Source organism: Cetorhinus maximus, chromosome 32, assembly GCF_964194155.1.
Source record: "Cetorhinus maximus chromosome 32, sCetMax3.hap1.1, whole genome shotgun sequence".
Classification (NCBI taxonomy): Eukaryota; Metazoa; Chordata; class Chondrichthyes; order Lamniformes; family Cetorhinidae; genus Cetorhinus; species Cetorhinus maximus.
In genome coordinates this window covers 6760559-6783283 of record NC_135910.1, presented here as the reverse complement: position 1 = coordinate 6783283, position 22725 = coordinate 6760559, and positions in this window count along the sequence as shown.

The following is a 22725-nucleotide window of genomic DNA, read 5'->3' as shown; positions in this document are numbered from 1 at the left end:
TATCTTTTGAACTATCACTGTTTTGTGTTTCGGACTCTCACTCTTATATCTCCTGAATTCTTGCTGTGTTATCTCTCGATCTCTCACTGTTTTATCTCCTGAACTCTCGCTGTTTCATCCCCTGAACTCTCGTAGTTTTCTCTCTCGAACTCTCGCTGTTTTGTTTCTCGGTTAATCGCTCTTATATCTCCTGAACTCTGGCTGTTTTATCTCTTCAACTCTTGTTGTTTTAATCCCCGAATTCTTGCTGTTTTATCTCCTGAACTCTTGCTGTTTTATACCCTGAACTCTTGCTGTTTTATACCCTGAACTCTTGCTGTTTTATCTCCTGAACTCTTGCTGTTTTATCTCCTGAACTCTTGCTGTTTTATCTCCTGAACTCTTGCTGTTTTATCCACTAAAGTCTTGCTTTTTTATACCCTGAACTCTTGCTGTTTAATCCACTGAACTCTTGCTGTTTTATACCCTGAACTCTTGCTGTTTTATCTCCTGAACTCTTGCTGTTTTATCCACTGAACTCTTGCTGTTTTATACCCTGAACTCTTGCTGTTTTATCTCCTGAACTCTTGCTGTTTTATCCACTGAACTCTTGCTGTTTTATACCCTGAACTCTTGCTGTTTTATCTCCTGAACTCTTGCTGTTTTATCCACTGAACTCTTGCTGTTTTATACCCTGAACTCTTGCTGTTTTATCTCCTGAACTCTTGCTGTTTTATCCACTAAAGTCTTGCTTTTTTATACCCTGAACTCTTGCTGTTTTATACCCTGAACTCTTGATGTTTTATAACCCTGAACTCTTGCTGTTTTATACCCTGAACTCTTGCTGTTTTATACCCTGAGCTCTCGTTGCTTTATCTCTTGAACTATCACTGTTTTGTGTTTCGGAATCTCACTCTTATATCTCCTGAATTCTTGCTGTGTTATCCCTCGAGCCCTCACTATTTTATCTCCTGAACTCTTGCTGTTTTATCCACTAAACTCTTGCTGTTTTATACCCTGAACTCTTGCTGTTTTATACCCTGAACTCTTGCTGTTTTATACCCTGAGCTCTTGCTGTTTTATCCACTAAAGTCTTGCTGTTTTATCCACTGAACTCTTGCTGTTTTATACCCTGAACTCTTGCTGTTTTTTACCGTGAACACTTGCTGTTTTTTACCCTGAACTTTTGCTGTTTTATGCCCTGAGCTCTTGCTGTTTTATACCCTGAACATTTGTTGCTTTATACCATGAACACTCACTGTTATAGCTATATGCCTCTTGCTGTTATAAAACTTGAAATCTGGCTGTTATATCTCCTGAAGTCTTGCTGTATTAACCCCTGAAATTTTGCTGCTTTTTCCCCTGAACTCTCGCTGATTTATCAACAGAATTCTTGCTGCTTTATATTCTGAACTCTAGCTGTTTTATCTCCTGATCTCGTGCTCTTTTATGCCCTGAACTCTTGTTGTTTTATACCCTGAACTCTTGCTGCTTTATGACCTGAGCACTTGCTGTTTGATACCCTGAACTCTTGTTGCTTTATCTTTTGAACTATCACTGTTTTGTGTCTCAGACTCTCACTCTTATATCTCCTGAATTCTTGCTGTGTTATCTCTCGATCTCTCACTGTTGTATCTGCTGAACTCTTTTTGTTTTATCTCCTGAACTCTCGCTGTTTCATCCCCTGAACTCTCGTAGTTTTCTCTCTCGAACTCTCGCTGTTTTGTTTCTCGGTTAATCACTCTTATATCTCCTGAACTCTGGCTGTTTTATCTCTTCAACTCTTGTTGTTTAATCCCCGAATTCTTGCTGTTTTATCTCCTGAACTCTTGCTGTTTTATCCACTGAACTCTTGCTGTTTTATACCCTGAACTCTCGCTGTTTTATACCCTGAACTCTTGCTGTTTTATCTCCTGAACTCTTGCTGTTTTATCCACTGAACTCTTGCTGTTTTATACCCTGAACTCTTGCTGTTTTATCTCCTGAACTCTTGCTGTTTTATACCCTGAACTCTCGCTGTTTTATCTCCTGAACTCTTGCTGTTTTATCTCCTGAACTCTTGCTGTTTTATCTCCTGAACTCTTGCTGTTTTATCTCCTGAACTCTTGCTGTTTTATCCACTGAACTCTTGCTGTTTTATACCCTGAACTCTCGCTGTTTTATACCCTGAACTCTTGCTGTTTTATCCACTAAAGTCTTGCTTTTTTATACCCTGAACTCATGCTGTTTTATACCCTGAACTCTTGCTGTTTTATCCACTAAAGTCTTGCTTTTTTATACCCTGAACTCATGCTGTTTTATACCCTGAACTCTTGCTGTTTTATCTCCTGAACTCTTGCTGTTTTATCTCCTGAACTCTTGCTGTTTTATCCACTGAACTCTTGCTGTTTTATCCCCTGAACTCTTGCTGTTTTATCTCCTGAACTCTTGCTGTTTTATACCCTGAACTCTTGCTGTTTTATACCCTGAACTCTTGCTGTTTTATCTCCTGAACTCTTGCTGTTTTATCCACTGAACTGTTGCTGTTTTACACCCTGAACTCTTGCTGTTTTATCTCCTGAACTCTTGCTGTTTTATACCCTGAACTCTTGCTGTTTTATCTCCTGAACTCTTGCTGTTTTATCTCCTGAACTCTTGCTGTTTTATCCACTAAAGTCTTGCTTTTTTATACCCTGTACTCATGCTGTTTTATACCCTGAACTCTTGCTGTTTTATCCACTAACGTCTTGCTTTTTTATACCCTGAACCCATGCTGTTTTATACCCTGAACTCTTGCTGTTTTATCTCCTGAACTCTTGCTGTTTTATCTCCTGAACTCTTGCTGTTTTATCCACTGAACTCTTGCTGTTTTATACCCTGAACTCTTGCTGTTTTATCTCCTGAACTCTTGCTGTTTTATCTCCTGAACTCTTGCTGTTTTATCTCCTGAACACTTGCTGTTTTATCTCCTGGACTCTTGCTGTTTTATCCACTGAACTCTTGCTGTTTTATACCCTGAACTCTTGCTGTTTTATACCCTCAGCTCTGGTTGCTTTATCTCTTGAACTATCACTGTTTTGTGTTTCGGAATCTCACTCTTACATCTCCTGAATTCTTGCTGTTTTATCCACTAAACTCTTGCTGTTTTATACCCTGAACTCTTGCTGTTTTATACCCTGAACTCTTACTGTTTGATCCACTAAAGTCTTGCTGTTATATCCACTGAACTCTTGCTGTTTTATACCCTGAACTCTTGCTGTTTTTTACCCTGAACTTTTGCTGTTTTATACCCTGAACATTTGCTGCTTTATAGCATGAACACTTACTGTTTTAGCTATATGCCTCTTGCTGCTATAAAACCTGAAATCTGGTTGTTACATCTCCTGAAGTCTTGCTGTATTAACCCTTGAAATTTTGCTGCTTTTTCCCCTGAACTCTCGCTGATTTATCAACAGAATTCTTGCTGCTTTATATTCTGAACTCTAGCTGTTTTATCTCCTGATCTCATGCTCTTTTATACCCTGAACTCTTGCTGCTTTATGACCTGAGCTCTTGCTGTTTGATACCCTGAACTCTTGTTGCTTTATCTCTTGAACTATCACTGTTTTGTGTCTCGGACTCTCACTCTTATATCTCCTGAATTCTTGCTGTGTTATCTCTCGATCTCTCACTGTTGTATCTGCTGAACTCTTTTTGTTTTATCTCCTGAACTCTCGCTGTTTCATCCCCTGAACTCTCGTAGTTTTCTCTCTCGAACTCTCGCTGTTTTGTTTCTCGGTTAATCGCTCTTATATCTCCTGAACTCTGGCTGTTATATCTCTTCAACTCTTGTTGTTTTAATCCCTGAATTCTTGCTGTTTTATCTCCTGAACTCTTGCTGTTTTATCCCCTGACCTATTTCAGTTTTATCCTTTCAACTCTTGCTGCTTCATCCCCTTAACTCTAGCTGTTTTATCCCCTGAACTCTTGCTTTTTTCCTCCTGAACACTCACCGTTTAACTCTCGAACTCACACTGTTTTATCTCCAGTAATCTCGCTGTTTTTTCACTCAGATTCCTGCTGTTTTACCTCCTGAACTCTTGCAGTTTTAACGCCTGAACTGTCGCTGTTTCATCCCCTGAACTCTTGCAGAATTATCCCTTCAACTTGCTGTTTTAGCCCATGAACTCTTGTTGTTTTATCTCTTGTGCTCTCACTGTTTGGTGCCTCGGACTCTCGCTGTTGTATCCCCTGAACCCTTGCTGTTTTATCCCCTGAACTCTGGCTGTTGTATCCCCTGAACTCTTGCTGTTTTATCCCCTGAACTCTGGCTGTTTTATCTCCTGAACTCTCATTGTTATATCTCCTGAACCCTCGGTGTTTAGTCACTCAGATTCCTGCTATTTTATCAACTGAACTCTTGCAGCTTTAGCCCCTGAACTCTCACTGTTTCATCGCCTGCAATTTTATCCCTTCAACTCTTCCTGTTTTACCCCCTGAGTTGTCGCTAGTTTATTTACGGAACTCTTGCTTTTTTATAACCTGATCTCTTGCTGTTTTATACCCTGAACATTTGCTGCTTTATACCCTGAACAGTCACTGTTTTATCTATGGGACTCTTGCTGTTATACACACTGAAGTCTGGCTGTTATAGCTCCTGAAGTCTTGCTGTATTAACCCCTGAACGTTTGCTGCTTTCTCCGCTGAACGCTCGCTGATTGATCAACAGAATTCTTGCTTTTTTATATTCTGAACTCTTGCTGTTTTATCTCCTGATCTCTTGCTGTTTATACCATGAACACTCACTGTTTTAGCTATGGGACTCTTGCTGTTATATAACCTGATATCTGGTTGTTATATCTCCTAAGCTCTTGCTGTATTAACCCCTGAAATTTTGCGGCTTTCTACCCTGAACTCTTGCTGATTTATCAACAGAATTCTTGCTGTTTCATATTCTGATCTCTTGCTGTTTTAGACCCTGAAATCTCGCTGGTTTATAACCTGAACTCTTGTTGTTTTATCCCCTGAATTCTTGCTGTTTTATCCCCTGCACTCTCGCAGTTATATCCCTTCAACTCTTCCTGATTTAACTCCTGAAACCTTGCTGTTTTATAACCTGAACCCTTGCTGTTTTATACCCTGAACCCTTGCTGTTTTATACCCTGAACTCTTGCTGTTTTATACCCTGAACTCTTGCTGTTTTATCTCCTGAACTCTTGCTGTTTTATCTCCTGAACTCTTGCTGTTTTATCTCCTAAACTCTTGTTGCTTTATCTCTTGAACTATCACTGTTTTGTGTCTCGGACTCTCACTCTTATATCTCCTGAATTCTTGCTGTGTTATCTCTCGATCCCTCACTGTTGTATCTCCTGAACTCTTGTTGTTTTATCTCCTGAACTCTCGCTGTTTCATATCCTGAACTCTTGCTGCTTCAATCCCTGAACTCTCGTAGTTTTCTCACTCGAACTCTCGCTGTTTTGTTTCTCGGTTAATCGCTCTTATATCTCCTGAACTCTGGCTGTTTTATCTCTTCAACTCTTGTTGTTTTTATCCCTGAATTCTTGCTGTTTTATCCCCTGAACTATTTCAGTTTTATCCTTTCAACTCTTGCTGCTTCATCCACTTAACTCTAGCTGTTTTATACCCTGAACTCTTGCTTTTTTCCTCCTGAACACTCACTGTTTAACTCTCAAACTGACACTGTCTTATCTCCTGTACTCTCGCTGTTTTGTCACTCAGATTCCTGCTGTTTTACCTCCTGAACTCGTGCAGTTTTAACGCCTGAACTGTCGCTGTTTCATCCCCTGAACTCTTGCAGAATTATCCCTTCAACTCTTGCTGTTTTAGCCCATGACCTCTTGTTGTTTTATCTCTTGTGCTCTCACTGTTTGGTGCCTCGGTCTCTCGCTGTTGTATCTCCTGAACTCTGGCTGTTTTATCTCCTGAACTCTCATTGTTATATCTCCTGAACTCTCATTGTTATATCTCCTGAACGCTCGATGTTTTGTCACTCAGGTTCCTGCTATTATATCAACAGAACTCTTGCAGCTTTAGCCCCTGAACTCTCACTGTTTCATCGCCTGCAATTTTATCCCTTCAATGCTTCCGGTTTTACCCCCTGAGCTGTCGCTAGTTTATCTACGGAACTCTTGCTGTTTTATAGCCTAAGCTCTTGCTGTTTTATACCCTGAACATTTGCTGCTTTATACCCTGAACAGTCACTGTTTTATCTATGGGGCTCTAGCTGTTATACACACTGAAGTCTGGCTGTTGTACCTCCAGAAGTCTTGTTGTATTAACCCCTGAACTTTTGCTGCTTTCTCCCCTGAACGCTCGCTGATTGATCAACAGAATTCTTGCTTTTTTATATCCTGAACTCTTGCTGTTTTATCTCCTGATCTCTTGCTGTTTATACCATGAACACTCACTGTTTTAGCTATGGGACTCTTGCTGTTATATAACCTGATGTCTGGTTGTTATATCTCCTGTGCTCTTGCTGTATTAACCCCTGAAATTTTGCGGGTTTCTCCCCTGAACTCTCGCTGATTTATCAACAGAATTCTTGCTGTTTCGTATTCTGATCTCTTGCTGTTTTATATCCTGAAATCTCGCTGTTTTATAACCTGAACTCTTGTTGTTTTATCCCCTGAATTCTTGCTGTTTTAACCCCTGCACTCTCGCAGTTATATCCCTTCAACTCTTCCTGATTTAACTCCTGAACTCTTGCTGTTTTATACCCTGAACTCTTGCTGTTTTATCCACTAAACTCTTGCTGTTTTATCTCCTGAACTCTTGCTGTTTTATGCCCTGAGCTCTTGCTGTTTTATCTCCTGAACACTTGCTGTTTTATACCCTGAACTCTTGCTGTTTTATACCCTGAACTCTTGCTGTTTTATACCCTGAACTCTTGTTGCTTTATCTCTTGAACTATCACTGTTTTGTGTCTCGGACTCTCACTCTTGTATCTCCTGAATTCTTTCTGTGTTATCTCTCGATCTCTCACTGTTGTGTCTCCTGAACTCCTGTTGTTTTATATCCTGAACTCTTGCTGTTTCATCCCCTGAACTCTCGTAGTTTTCTCTCTCGAACTCTAGCTGTTTTATTTCACGGACTCTCGCTCTTATATCTCCTGAACTCTGGCTGTTTCATCTCATCAACTCTTGTTGTTTTATCTCCTGAATTCTTGTTGTTTTATACCCTGAACTCTTGCTGTTTTATCTCCAGAACTCTTGCTGTTTTATCCCCTGAAATGTTTCAGTTTTATCCTTTCAACTCTTGCTGCCTCATCCCGTCAACTCTAGCTGTTTTAACCGCTGAACTCTTGCATTTTTCATCCTGAACACTCACTGTTTAACTCTCGAACTCACACTGTTTTATCTCCAGAACTTTTGCTGTTATATACCCTGAACTCTCGCTGTTTTGTCACTCAGATTCCTGCTGTTTTACCTCCTGAACTCTTGCAGTTTTAATGCCTGAACTTTTGTTGTTTCATCCCCTGAACGCTTGCAGAATTATCCCTTCAACTGTTCCTGTTTTAGCCCATGAACTCTTGTTGTTTTATCTCTTGTGCTCTCACAGTTTGGGCCTCGGACTCTCACTGTTTTGTACCCTGGGCTCTTCATGTTTTATCCCCTGAACTCTGGCTGTTATATCTCCTGAACTCTCATTGTTATATCTCCTGAACCCTCGGTGTTTTGTCACTCAGATTCCTGCTATTTTATCAGCTGAACTCTTGCAGCTTTATCCCCTGAACTCTCACTGTTTCATCCCCTGTAATTTTATCCCTTCAACTCTTCCTGTTTTACCCCTTGAACTGTCACTATTTTATCTACGGAACTCTTGCTGTTTTATAACCTGAACTCTTGCTGTTTTATACCCTGAACATTTGCTGTTATACACCCTGAAATCTGGCTGTTATATCTCCTGAACTCTTGCTCTATTGACCCCTGAAATTTTGCTGCTTTCTCCGCTGAACTCTCACTGATTTATCAACATAATTCTTTCTGTTTTATATTCTGAACTCTTGCTGTTTTATACCCGGAAATCTCACTGTTTTATACCCTGAACGATTGTTGCTTTATCTCCTGAATTCTTGCTGTGTTATCTCTCGATCTCTCGCTGTTGTATCTCCTGACCTATGTCTGCTTTATCTCCTGAACCCTCGTTGTTATAAATCCTCAACTTGTGCTGTTGTTTCACTCATTTTCCTGCCACTTTACCTCCTGAACTCTTGTAGTTTTATCCCCTGAACTCTCACCGTTTCATCCCCTGAATTCCTGCAGTTATATCTCTTCAACTCTTGCTGATTTATCTCCTGAACTCTTGCTGGTTTATCTCTTGTGCTTTCGCTGTTTTGTGCCATGAACTCTTGCTGTTTTTCCTCTTGAACTCTCAGTGTTTTATCTCTCGAACTCAGGCTGCTTTATCCCCTGAACTCTTGCAGTTTTATCCCTTCTAACCTTGCTGTTATATTCCCTGAAGTCTCACTATATTGTCACTCAGATTCCTGCTGCTTTATACCCTGAGCTCTTGCAGTTTTAACCCCTGAACTATTGCTGTTTTAAACCCTGAACTCTTAATGTTTTATACCCTGAACTCTTGCTGTTTTACACCGTGAACTCTTGCTGTTTTATACCCTGCACTCTTGTTCCTTTATCTCTTGAACTATCACTGTTTTGTGTCTCGGACTCTCACTCTTATATCTCCTGAATTCTTGCTGTGTTATCTCTCGATATCTTGCTGTTGTATCTCCTGAACTCTGGCTGCCTTATCTCCTGAACTCTCGTTGGTTTATCTCCTGAACTCTTGCTGCTTTTTCACTCAGATTCCTGCTATTTTATCTCCTGAACTCTTGCAGCTTTATCCCCTGAACTCTCACTGGTTCATTCCCTGCAATTTTATCCCTTCAACTCTTCCTGTTTTACCCCCTGAGCTGTCGCTATTTTATCTACGGAACTCTTGCTGTTTTATAACCTGAACTCTTGCTGTTTTATACCCTGAACATTTGCTGCTTTATATCCTGAACACTCACTGTTTTTTCTATGGGAATCTTGCTGTTATATAACCTGAAGTCTGGCTGTTATACCTCCTGAAGTCTTGCTGTATTAACCCCTGAACTTTTGCTGCTTTCTCCCCTGAACTATCGGTGATTTATCAACAGAAGTCTTGCTGTTTTATATTCTGAACTCTTGCTGTTTTATCTCCTGAACTCTTGCTGTTTTATACCCTGAACATTTGCTGCTTTATAACATGAACACTCACTGTTATAGCTATGGGACTCTTGCTGTTATATAACCTGATGTCTGGCTTTATATCTCCTGAACTCTTGCTGTATTAACCCGTGAAATTTTACTACTTTCTCCCCTGAACTCTCGCTGATTTATCAACAGAATTCTTGCTGTTTTATATTCTGAACTCTGGCTGTTTTATACCCTGAAATCTCGCAGTTTTATACCCTGAAATCTCACTGTTTTATCCTCTGAACTCTCGCTGTTTTATCCCCTGAACTCTTGCTGTTTTATGCCCTGAACTCTTGCTGTTTTATCCCCTGAACTCTTGCTGTTTTATACCCTGAACTCTTGCTGTTTTATCCCCTGGACTCTTGCAATTATATCCCCTCAACTCTTCCTGATTTATCTCCTGAACTCTTCCTGGTTTATCTCTTGTGCTTTCGCTGTTTTGTGCCACGAACTCACGCTGTTGTATCTCCTGAACTCTTGCTCTTTTATCAGTTCAACCCTTGCTGTTTTATATCTCGAACTCTCGCTTTTGTATCTCCTAATCTCTGGCTGTTTTATCTCCTGAACTCTCATTTTTATATCTCCTGAATTCATGCAATTTTATCCCTTCAACTCTTCCTGTTTTACCCCCTGATCTCTTGCTGATTTATATCCTGAACATTTGCTGCTTTATACCCTGAACACTCACTGATTTATCTATGGAACTCTTGTTGTTATATACCCTAATGCCTGGCTGTTATACCGCCTGAACTCTTGCTGTATTAACCCCTGAAATTTTGCTGCTTTTTCCACTGAACGCTCGCTGAATTATCAACAGAATTCTTGCTGTTTTATACCCTGAAATCTCGCTGTTTTATACCCTGAAATCTCGCTGTTTTATACCCTGAACTCTTGTTCTTTTATCTCCTGAACCCTCGCTGTTTTATACCCTGACCCTTGCTGCTTTATCCCCTGAACTCTCGCTGTTTTATCCCCTGAAATCTTGTTGCTTTATCTGTTGAACTATCACTGTTTTGTGTCTCAGACTCTCACTCTTATATCTCCTGAGTTCTTGCTGTGTTATCTCTCGATCTCTCACTCTTGTATCTCCTGAACTCTGGCTGCTTTATCTACCGAACTCTTGTTGTCATATCTCCTGAACTCTTGCTGTTTTTACACTCAGATTCCTGCTATTTTATCCCCTGAACTGTTGCGGTATTATGCCCTGAACTCTCAATGTTTCATCCCCTGAATCCTGCAGTTATATCCCTTCAACTCTTGCTGATTTATCTCCTGAATTCTTGTTGGTTTATCTCTTGTGCTCTTGCTGTTTTGTGCCACGAACTCTCGTCGTTGTATCTCCTGAACTCTAGCTCTTTTATAGCTTCAACTCTTGCTGTTTTAGCTTTTGTATCTCCTGACCTGTGGCTGTTTTATCTCCTGAACTCTCGTTTTTATATCTCCGGAACTCATGCAATTTTATCCCTTCAACGCTACCTGTTTTAGCCCCTGAACTCTCGCTATTTTATCTACGGAACTCATGTGGTTTTATAACCTGAACATTTGCTGCTTTATACCCTGAACACTTGTTGTTTTATCTATGAGAATCTTGCTGTTATACATCCTGAAGTCTGGCTGTTATACCTCCTGAACTCTTGCTGTATTAACACCTGATGTTTTGCTGCTTTCTCCCCTGAACACTCGCTGATTTATCAACAGTATTCTTGCTGTTTTATATCCTGAATCTTGCTGTTTTATACCCTGAACTCTCGCTGTTGTATCTCCTGAACTCTTTTTGTTTTATCTCCTGAACTCGCGCTGTTTTATACCCTGAACTCTTGCTGTTTTATACCCTGAACTCTTGCTGTTTTATCTCCTGAACTCTTGCTGTTTTATACCCTGAGCTCTTGCTGCTTTATACCCTGAACATTTTATGCTTTATACCATGAACACTCGCTGTTTTAGCTATGGAACTCTTGCTGTTATATACCCTGAAGTCTTGCTGTTTTATACCCTGGACATTTGCTGCTTTATACCATGAAAAATCGCTGTTTTATCTATGAGAATATTGCTGGTATATGCCTTGAAGTCTGGCTGTTATATCTCCTGAACTCTTGCTGTATTAACCCCTGAAATTTTGCTCCTTTCTCCACTGAACTCTCGCTGATTTATCAACAGAATTCTTGCTGTTTTATATTCTGAACAATGGCTGTTTTATGTCATGAACTCTTGCAGCTTTATACCCTGAACACTAGCTGTTTTATACCCTGAACACTTGCTGCTATATACCCTGAACTCTTGTTGCTTTATACCCTGAACATTTTATGCTTTATACCATGAACACTCGCTGTTTTAGCTATGGAACTCTTGCTGTTATATAGCCTGAAGTCTTGCTGTTTTATACCCTGGACATTTGCTGCTTTATACCATGAAAAATCGCTGTTTTATCTATGAGAATATTGCTGGTATATGCCTTGAAGTCTGGCTGTTATATCTCCTGAACTCTTGCTGTATTAACCCCTGAAATTTTGCTCCTTTCTCCACTGAACTCTCGCTGATTTATCAACAGAATTCTTGCTGTTTTATATTCTGAACAATGGCTGTTTTATGTCATGAACTCTTGCAGCTTTATACCCTGAACACTAGCTGTTTTATACCCTGAACACTTGCTGCTATATACCCTGAACTCTTGTTTCTTTATCTCTTGAACTATCACTGTTCTGTGTCTCGGACTCTCACTATTATATCTCCTGAATTCTTGCTGTATTATCTGTCGATCTCTCGCTGTTGTCACTCCTGAACTCTTTTTGTTTTATCTCCTGAACTCTCGCTGTTTTATACCCTGAACTCTTGCTGCTTTATACCCCGAACTCTTGCTGCTTTATACCCCGAACTCTTGCTATTTTATACCCTGAACTCTTGCTGTTTTATCTCCTGAACTCTTGCTGCTTTATACCCTGAGCTCTTGCTGTTATAGACCCTGAACTCTTGCTGTTTTATACCCTGAACTCTTGCTGTTATATACCCTGAACTCTTGCTGTTTTATCTCCTGAACTCTTGCTGCTTGATACCCCGAACTCTTGCTGCTTTACACCATGAACAATCGCTGTTTTATCTATGAGAATCTTGCTGTTTTATACCCTGAAATCTGGCTGTTATATCTCCTGAACACTTGCTGGATTAACTCCTGAAATTTTCCTCCTTTCTCCACTGAACTCTCGCTGATTTATCAACAGAACTCTTGTTGTTTTATACCCTGAACTCTTGCTGTTTTATATCCTGACCTGTGGCTGTTTTATCTCCTGAACTCTCGTTTTTATATCGCCTGAACTCATGCAATTTTATCCCTTCAACTCTACCTGTTTTACCCCCTGAACTCTCGCTATTTTATCTACGGAACTCCTGCGGTTTTATAACCTGAACATTTGCTGCTTTATACCCTGAACACTCGTTGTTTTATCTATCAGAATCTTGCTGTTATACACCCTGATGTCTGGCTGTTATACCTCCTGAACTCTTGCTGTATTAACCCCTGAACTTTTGCAGCTTTCTCCCCTGAACTCTCGCTGATTTATCAACAGAATTCTTGCTGTTTTATAATCTGAACAGGGGCTGTTTTATGTCATGAACTCTTGCTGTTTTATACCCTGATCTCTAGCTGTTTTATACCCTGAACATTTGCTGCTTTAGGACCAGAACACTCGCTGATTTATTTATGGGACTCTTGCTGTTATACACCCTAATGTCTGGCTGTTATTCCGCCTGAACTCTTGCTGTATTAACCCCTGAAATTTTGCTGCTTTTTCCACTGAACGCTCGCTGATTTATCAACAGAATTCTTGCAGTTTTACACCATGAACTCTTGCTGTTTTCTGAACTCTTGCTGTTTTATCTTGTGAACTCTTGCTGTTTTATACCCTGAAATCTTGCTGTTTTATACCCTGAAATCTCGCTGTTTTATCCCCTGAACCCTCGCTGTTTTATACCCTGAACTCTTGCTGTTTTATACCCTGAAATCTCGCTGTTTTATACCCTGAACTCTTGTTGTTTCATCTCCTGAACCCTTGCTGTTTTATACCCAGAATTCTTGTTAATTTATCTCTTAAACTATCACTGTTTTGTGTCTCAGACGCTCACTCTTATATCTCCTGAATGCTTGCTCTGTTTTCTCTCGATTTCACGCTATTATATCTCTTGAAGTCTGGCTGCTTTATCTCCTGAACTCTCGTTGTTATATCTCCTGAACTCTTGCTGTTTTTTCACTCAGATTCCTGCTATTTTATCCCCTGAACTCTCATTGTTTCATCACCTGAACTCTTGCAGTTATATCCCTTCAACTCTTGCTGATTTATCTCCTGAACTCATGTTGGTTTATCTCTTGTGCTCTTGCTGTTTTGTGCCACAAACTCTCGCTGTTGTGTCTCCTGAACTCTTGCTCTTTTATCGCTTCAACTCTTGCTGATTTATCTCTCGAACTCTCGCTTTTGTATCTTCTGAACTCTGGCTGTTTTATCTCCTGAACTCTCATTGTTATATTTCCTGAACTCATGCAATTTTATCCCTTCAACTCTTCCTGTTTTACCCCCTGAACTCTCGCTATTTTATCTACGGAACTATTGCTGTTTTATAACCTGAACATTTGTTGCTTTATAGCCTGAACTCTCGTTGTTTTATCTGTGAGAATCTTCCTGTTATCCACCCTGAAGTCTGGCTGTTATGCCTCCTGAACTCTTGCTGTATTAACCCATGACATTTTGCTGCTTTCTCCCCTGAACTCTCGCTGATTTATCAACAGAATTCTTGCTGTTTTATATTCTGAACTCTGGCTGTTTTATATCCTGAACTCTTGCTGTTTTATACGATGAAGTCTTGTTGTTTTATCTCCTGAACTCTTGCTGTTTTATACCCTGAACTCATGTTGCTTTATATCTTGAACTGCTTTCTGTCTCGGACTCTCACTCTTATATCTCTTGAATTCCTGCTGTGTTATCTCTCGATCTCTCGCTGTTGTATCTCCTGAACTATTTTTGCTTTATCTCCTGAACTCTCGCTGCTTTATACCCTGAACTCTTGCTGTTTTATACCCTGAAGTCTTGCTGTTTTATCTCCTGAACTCTTGCTGTTTTATCCCCTGAACTCTCACTGTTTTGTACCATGAACATTTGCTGCTTTATACCCTGAACACTCATTGTTTTATCTATGAGAATCTTGCTGTTATGCACCCTGAAGTCTGGCTGTTATACCTCCTGAACTCTTGCTGTATTAACCCCTGAACTTTTGTTGCTTTCTCCCCTGAACTCTCGCTGATTTATCAACAGAATTCTTGCTGTTTTACATTCTGAACTCTACCTGTTTTATACCCTGAAGTCTTGTTGTTTTATCTCCTGAACTCTTGCTGTTTTTTCCCTGAACTCTTGCTGTTTTATACCCTGAACTCTTGCCGTTTTATCTCCTGAACTCTTGCTGTTTTATACCCTGAGCTCTTGCTGCTTTATACCCTGAACTCTTGCTGTTTTATCTCCTGAACTCTTGCTGCTTTATACCCTGAACATTTTATGCTTTATACCATGAACACTCGCTGTTTTAGCAATGGAACTCTTGCTGTTATATACCCTGAAGTCTTGCTGTTTTATACCCTGAACTCTTGTTGTTTTATACCCTGGACATTTGCTGCTTTATACCATGAAAAATCGCTGTTTTATCTATGAGAATCTTGCTGGTATATGCCTTGAGGTCTGGCTGTTATATCTACTGAACTCTTGCTGTATTAACCCCTGAAATTTTGCTCCTTTCTCCACTGAAATATCGCTGATTGAGCAACAGAATTCTTGCTGTTTTATAATCTGAACAGGGGCTGTTTTATGTCATGATCTCTTGCAGCTTTATACCCTGAACTCTAGCTGTTTTATACCCTGAACACTTGCTGTTTTACACCCCGAACTCTTGCTGTTTTAAGCCCTGAACTCTTGTTGCTTTATCTCTTGAACTATCACTGTTTTGTGTCTCGGACTCTCACTAATATATCTCCTGAATTCTTGCTGTTTTATCTCCTGAATTTGTGCTGTTTTATACCCTGAACATTTGCTGCTTTACACCAAGAACAACCGCTGTTTTATCTATGAGAATCTTGCTGTTATATACCCTGAAATCTGGCTGTTATATCTCCTAAACTCTTGCTGGATTAACTCCTGAAATTTTCCTCCTTTCTCCACTGAACTCTCGCTGATTTATCAACAGAATTCTTGCTGTTTTATACCCTGAACTCTTGCTGTTTTATACCCTGAACTCTTGCTGTTTTATCTCTCGAACTCTCGCTTTTGTATCTCCTGACCTGTGGCTGTTTTATCTCCTGAACTCTCGTTTTTATATCTCCTGAACTCATGCAATTTATCCCTTCAACTCTACCTGTTTTACCCCCTGAACTCTCGCTATTTTATCTACGGAACTCTTGCGGTTTTATAACCTGAACATTTGCTGCTTCATACCCTGAACACTCATTGTTTTATCTATGAGAATCTTGCTGTTATACACCCTGAAGTCTGGCTGTTATACCTCCTGAAGTCTTGCTGTATTAACCCCTGAACTTTTGCTGCTTTCTCCCCTGAACTCTCGCTGATTTATCAACAGAATTCTTGCTGTTTTATATCCTGACTCTTGCTGTTTTATACCCTGAACTCTTGCTGTTTTAAACCCTGAACTCTTGCTGTTTTATACCCTAAACTCTTGTTGCTTTACCTCTTGAACTATCACTGTTTTGTGTCTCGGATTCTCACTCTTATATCTCCTGAATTCTTGCTGTGTAATCTCTCGATATCTCGCTGTTGTATCTCCTGAACTCTTTTTGTTTTATCTCCTGAACTCTTGCTGCTTTATACCCTGAACATTTGCTGCTTTATACAATGAACAATCGCTGTTTTAGCTATGGGACTCTTGCTGTTATGTACACTGAAGTCTTGCTGTTTTATCCCCTGAACACTTGTTGCTTTATACCCTGAACTCTTGCTGTTTTATACCCTGAACATGTGCTGCTTTATCCAATGAACAATCGCTGTTTTAGCTATGGGACTCTTGCTGTTATATACACTGAAGTCTTGCTGTTTTATCACCTGAACTCCTGCTGCTTTATACCCTGAACATTTTATGAAGTCTTGCTGTTTTATACCCAGGGCATTTGCTGCTTTATACCATGAAATATCGCTGTTTTATCAATGAGAAGCTTGCTGGTATATGCCTTGAAGTCTGGCGGTTATATCTCCTGAACTCTTGCTGTTTTAACCCCTGAAATTTTCCTCCTTTCTCCACTGAACTCTCGCTGATTTATCAACAGAACCCTTGCTGTTTTATACCCTGAAATCTCGCTGTTTTATACCCTGAACACTCGCTGATTTATCTATGGGACTCTTGCTGTTACATACCCTAATGTCTGGCTGTTATACCTCCTGAACTCTTGCTGTATTAGCCCCTGAAATTTTCCTGCTTTTTCCACTGAACGCTCGCTGATTTATCAAAAGATCTCTTGCTGTTTTATACCATGAACTCTTGCTGTTTTGTGAACTTGTTTTATCTTGTGAACTCTTGCTGTTTTATACCCTGAACTCTTGCTGTTTTATCTCCTGAACTCTTGCTGTTTTATGCCCTGAACTCTTGCTGTTTTATACCCTGAACTCTTGGTGCTTTATCTCTTGAACTATCACTGTTTTGTGTCTCGGACTCTCACTCTTATATCTCCTGAATTCTTGTTGTGTTCTCTCTCGATCTCTCGCTGTTGCATCTCCTGAAGTCTGGCTGCTTTATCTCCTGAACTCTCGTTGTTAAATCACCTGAACTCTTGCTGTTTTTTCACTCAGGTTCCTGCTATTTTATCTCCAGAATTCTTGCAGTATTATCCCCGGAACTCTCATTGTTTCATCCCCTGAACTCTGGCAGTAATATCCCTTCAACTCATGTTGATTTATCTCCTGAACTCTTGTTGTTTTATCTCTTGTGCTCTTGCTGTTTTGTGCCACGAACTCTCGCTGTTGTATCTCCTGAACTCTAGCTCTTTTATCGCTTCAACTCTTGTTGTTTTATCTCTCGAACTCTCGCTTTTGTATCTCCTGACCTCTGGTTGATTTATCTCCCGAACTCTCGTTTTTATATCTCCTGAACTCATGCAGTTTTATCCCTTCAACTCTTCCTGTTTTACCCCCCCGAACTCTCGCTATTTTATCTACGGAACTCTTGCGGTTTTAGAACCTGAACATTTGCTGCTTTATACCATGAACACTCGTTATTTTATCTATGAGAATCTTGCTGTAATACACCCTGAAGTCTGGCTGTTATACCTGCTGAACACACCCTGTATTAACCCCTGAAGTTTTGCTGCTTTCTCCCCTGAACTCTCGCTGATTGATCAACAGAATTCTTGCTGTTATATATTCTGAACTCTGGCTGTTTTATACCCTGAACTCTTGCTATTTTAAACCCTGAATTCTTGCTGCTTTATACCCTGAACTCTTGTTGCTTTATCTCATGAACTATCACTCTTTTGTGTCTCGGACTCTCACTCTTTTATCTCCTGAATTCTTGCTATGTTATCTCTCGATCTCTCGCTGCTGTATCTCCTGAACTCTTTTTGTTTTATCCCCTGACCTCTCGCTATTTTATCTACGGAACTATTGCTGTTTTATAACCTGAACATTTGCTGCTTTATACCCTGAACACTTGTTGTTTTATCTATGTGAATCTTGCTGTTATACACCCTGAAGTCTGGCTGTTTTATACCCTGAACTCTTGCTGTTATATACCCTGAAGTCTGGCTGTTATATCTCCTGAATTCTTGCTGGATTAACCCCTGCAATTTTCCTCCTTTTTCCACTGAACTCTCGCTGATTTAGCAGCAGAATTCTTGCTGTTTTACACCATGAACTCTTGCTGTTTTCTGAACTCTTGCTGTTTTATCTTGTGAACTCTTGCTGTTTTATACCCTGAAATCTCGCTGTTTTATACCCTGAAATCTCGCTGTTTTATACCCTGAAATCTCGCTGTTTATACCCTGAACTCTTGCTGTTTTATACCCTGAACTCTTGCTGTTTTATACCCTGAACTCTTGCTGTTTTATACCCTGAGTTCTTGTTACTTTATCTCTTGAACTATCACTGTTTTGTGTCTCAGACGCTCACTCTTATATCTCCTGAATGCTTGCTCTGTTTTCTCTCGATCTCTCGCTATTATATCTCCTGAAGTCTGGCTGCTTTATCTCCTGAACTCTCGTTGTTATATCTCCTGAACTCTTGCTGTTTTTTCACTCAGATTCCTGCTATTTTATCCCCTGAATTCTCATTGTTTCATCACCTGAACTCTTGCAGTTATATCCCTTCAACTCTTGCTGATTTATCTCCTGAACTCTTGTTGGTTTATCTCTTGTGCTCTTGCTGTTTTGTGCCACAAACTCTCGCTGTTGTGTCTCCTGAACTCTTGCTCTTTTATCGCTTCAACTCTTGCTGATTTATCTCTCGAACTCTCGCTTTTGTATCTTCTGAACTCTGGCTGTTTTATCTCCTGAACTCTCGTTGTTATATTTCCTGAACTCATGCAATTTTATCCCTTCAATTCTTCCTGTTTTACCCCCTGAACTCTCGCTATTTTATCTACGGAACTCTTGCTGTTTTATACCCTGAACATTTGCTGCTTTATACCCTGAACTCTCGTTGTTTTATCTGTGAGAATCTTCCTGTTATCCACCCTGAAGTCTGGCTGTTATACCTCCTGAACTCTTGCTGTATTAACCCATGACATTTTGCTGCTTTCTCTCTGAACTCTCGCTGATTTATCAACAGAATTCTTGCTGTTTTATATTCTGAACTCTGGCTGTTTTATCTCCTGAACTCTTGCTGTTTTATACCCTGAACTCATGTTGCTTTATATCTTGAACTGCTTTCTGTCTCGGACTCTCACTCTTATATCTCTTGAATTCTTGCTGTGTTATCTCTCGATCTCTCGCTGTTGTAACTCCTGAACTATTTTTACTTTATCTCCTGAACTCTCGCTGTTTTATACCCTGAACTCTTGCTGTTTTATCCCCTGAATTCTTGCTGCTTTATACCCTGAACTCTTGCTGTTTTATACCCTGAACTCTTGCTTTTTTATACCCTGAACTCTTGCTGTTTTATCCCCTGAACTCTCACTGTTTTGTACCCTGAACATTTGCTGCTTTATACCCTGAACACTCTTTGTTTTATCTATGAGAATCTTGCTGTTATGCACCATGATGTCTGGCTGTTATACCTCCTGAACTCTTGCTGTATTAACCCCTGAACTTTTGTTGCTTTCTCCCCTGAACTCTCGCTGATTTATCAACAGAATTCTTGCTGTTTTATATTCTGAACTCTACCTGTTTTATACCCTAAAGTCTTGTTGTTTAATCTCCTGAACTCTTGCTGTTTTTTCCCTGAACTCTTGCTGTTTTATCTCCTGAACTCTTGCTGCTTTATACTCTGAACATTTTATGCTTTATACCATGAACACTCGCTGTTTTAGCAATGGAACTCTTGCTGTTATATACCCTGAAGTCTTGCTGTTTTATACCCTGAACTCTTGCTGTTTTATACCCTGGACATTTGCTGCTTTATACCATGAAAAATCGCTGTTTTATCTATGAGAATCTTGCTGGTATATGCCTTGAGGTCTGGCTGTTATATCTACTGAACTCTTGCTGTATTAACCCCTGAAATTTTGCTCCTTTCTCCACTGAAATATCGCTGATTGAGCAACAGAATTCTTGCTGTTTTATAATCTGAACAGGGGCTGTTTTATGTCATGAACTCTTGCAGCTTTATACCCTGAACTCTAGCTGTTTTATACCCTGAACACTTGCTGTTTTAAGCCCTGAACTCTTGTTGCTTTATCTCTTGAACTATCACTGTTTTGTGTCTCGGACTCTCACTAATATATCTCCTGAATTCTTGCAGTTTTATCTCCTGAACTCTTGCTGCTTTATACCCTGAACTCTTGCTGTTTTATCTCCTGAAATGTTGCTGCTTTATACCCTGAATTCTTGCTGTTTTATACCCTGAACATTTGCTGCTTTACACCATGAACAATCGCTGTTTTATCTATGAGAATCTTGCTGTTATATACCCTGAAATCTGGCTGTTATCTCTCCTGAACTCTTGCTGGATTAACTCCTGAAATTTTCCTCCTTTCTCCACTGAACTCTCGCTGATTTATCAACAGAATTCTTGCTGTTTTATACCCTGAAATCTCGCTGTTTTATACCCTGAACACTCGCTGATTTATCTATGGGACTCTTGCTGTTACATACCCTAATGTCTGGCTGTTATACCTCCTGAACTCTTGCTGTATTAACCCCTGAAATTTTCCTGCTTTTTCCACTGAACGCTCGCTGATATATCAAAAGAACTCTTGCTGTTTTATACCATGAACACGTGCTGTTTTCTGAACTCTTGTGGTTTTATCTTGTGAACTCTTGCTGTTTTATACCCTGAACTCTTGCTGTTTTATCTCCTGAACTCTTGCTGTTTTATCCCCTGAACTCTTGCTGTTTTATCTCCTGAACTCTTGCTGTTTTATACCCTGAACTCTTGCTGTTTCAATCCCTGAACTCTTGTTGCTTTATCTCTTGAACTATCACTGTTCTGTGTATCAGACTCTCACTCTTATATCTCCTGAATTCTTGTTGTGTTCTCTCTCGATCTCTCGCTGTTGTATCTCCTGAAGTCTGGCTGCTTTATCTCCTGAACTCTCGTTGTTAAATCACCTGAACTCTTGCTGTTTTTTAACTGAGGTTCCTGCTATTTTATCCCCTGAACTCTTGCAGTATTATCCCCTGAACTCTCATTGTTTCATCCCCTGAACTCTGGCAGTAATATCCCTTCAACTCATGTTGATTTATCTCCTGAACTCTTGTTGGTTTATCTCTTGTGCTCTTGCTGTTTTGTGCCACAAACTCTCGCTGTTGTATCTCCTGAACTCTAGCTCTTTTATCGCTTCAACTCTTGCTGTTTTATCTCTCGAACTCTCGCTTTTGTATCTCCTGACCTCTGGCTGTTTTATCTCCTGAACTCTCGTTTTTATATTTCCTGAACTCATGCAATTTTATCCCTTCAACTCTTCCTGTTTTACCCCCTGAACTCTCGCTATTTTATCTACGGAACTCTTGCTGTTTTATACCCTGAACATTTGCTGCTTTATACCCTGAACACTCGTTGTTTTATCTGTGAGAATCTTCCTGTTATCCACCCTGAAGTCTGGCTGTTATGCCTCCTGAACTCTTGCTGTATTAACCCATGACATTTTGCTGCTTTCTCCCCTGAACTCTCGCTGATTTATCAACAGAATTCTTGCTGTTTTATATTCTGAACTCTGGCTGTTTTATATCCTGAACTCTTGCTGTTTTATACCCTGAACTCTTGTTGTTTTATATCCTGAACTCTTGTTGTTTTATCTCCTGAACTCTTGCTGTTTTTTCCCTGAACTCTTGCTGTTTTATACCCTGAACTCATGTTGCTTTATACCCTGAACTCTTGCTGCTTTCTACCCTGAACTCTTGTTGCTTTATCTCTTGAACTATCACTGTTTAGTGTCTCGTACTTTCACTCTTATATCTCCTGAATTCTTGCTGTGTTATCTCTTGATATCTCACTGTTGTATCTCCTAAACTCTTTTTGTTTTATCTCCTGAACTCTCGTTGTTATATCTCCTGAACTCTTGCTGTTTCTTCACTCAGATTCCTGCTGTTTTATCTCCTGAACTCTTACGGTTTTATCCCCTGAACTCTCAATGTTTCAAACCCTGAACCCTTGCAGTTAAAACCCTTCACCACTTGTTTATTCATCCCCTGAAACCTGCTGTTATATCCCTTCAACTCTTGCTGATTTATCTCCTGACTTCTTGTTGGTTATCTCTTGTGCTCTTGCTGTTTTGTGCCACGAACTCTCGCTGTTGTATCTCCAGATCTCTGGCTGTTTTATCTCCTGAACTCTCGTTGTTATATCTCCTGAACTCATGCAGTTTTATCCCTTCAATTCTTCCTGTTTTACCCCCTAAACTCTCGCTATTTTATCTACGGAACTCTTGCTGTTTTATCCCCTGAACTCTCGCTGTTTTGTACCCTGAACATTTGCTGCTTTATACCCTGAAAACTCTTTGTTTTATCTATGAGAATCTTGCTGTTATGCACCCTGAAGGCTGGCTGTTATACCTCCTGAACTCTTGCTGTGTTAACCCATGAACTTTTGTTGCTTTCTCCCCTGAACTCTCGCTGATTTATCAACAGAATTCTTGCTGTTTTATATTCTGAACTCTTGCTGTTTTATACCCTGATCTCTTGCTGTTTTATACCCTGAACATTTGCTGCTTTAGGACCAGAACACTCGCTGATTTATCTATGGGACTCTTGCTGTTATATACCCTAATGTCTGGCTGTTATTCCGCCTGAACTCTTGCTGTATTAACCCCTGAAATTTTGCTGCTTTTTCCACTGAACGCTCGCTGATTTATCAACAGAATTCTTGCTGTTTTATACCATGAACTCTTGCTGTTTTCTGAACTCTTGCTGTTTTATCTTGTG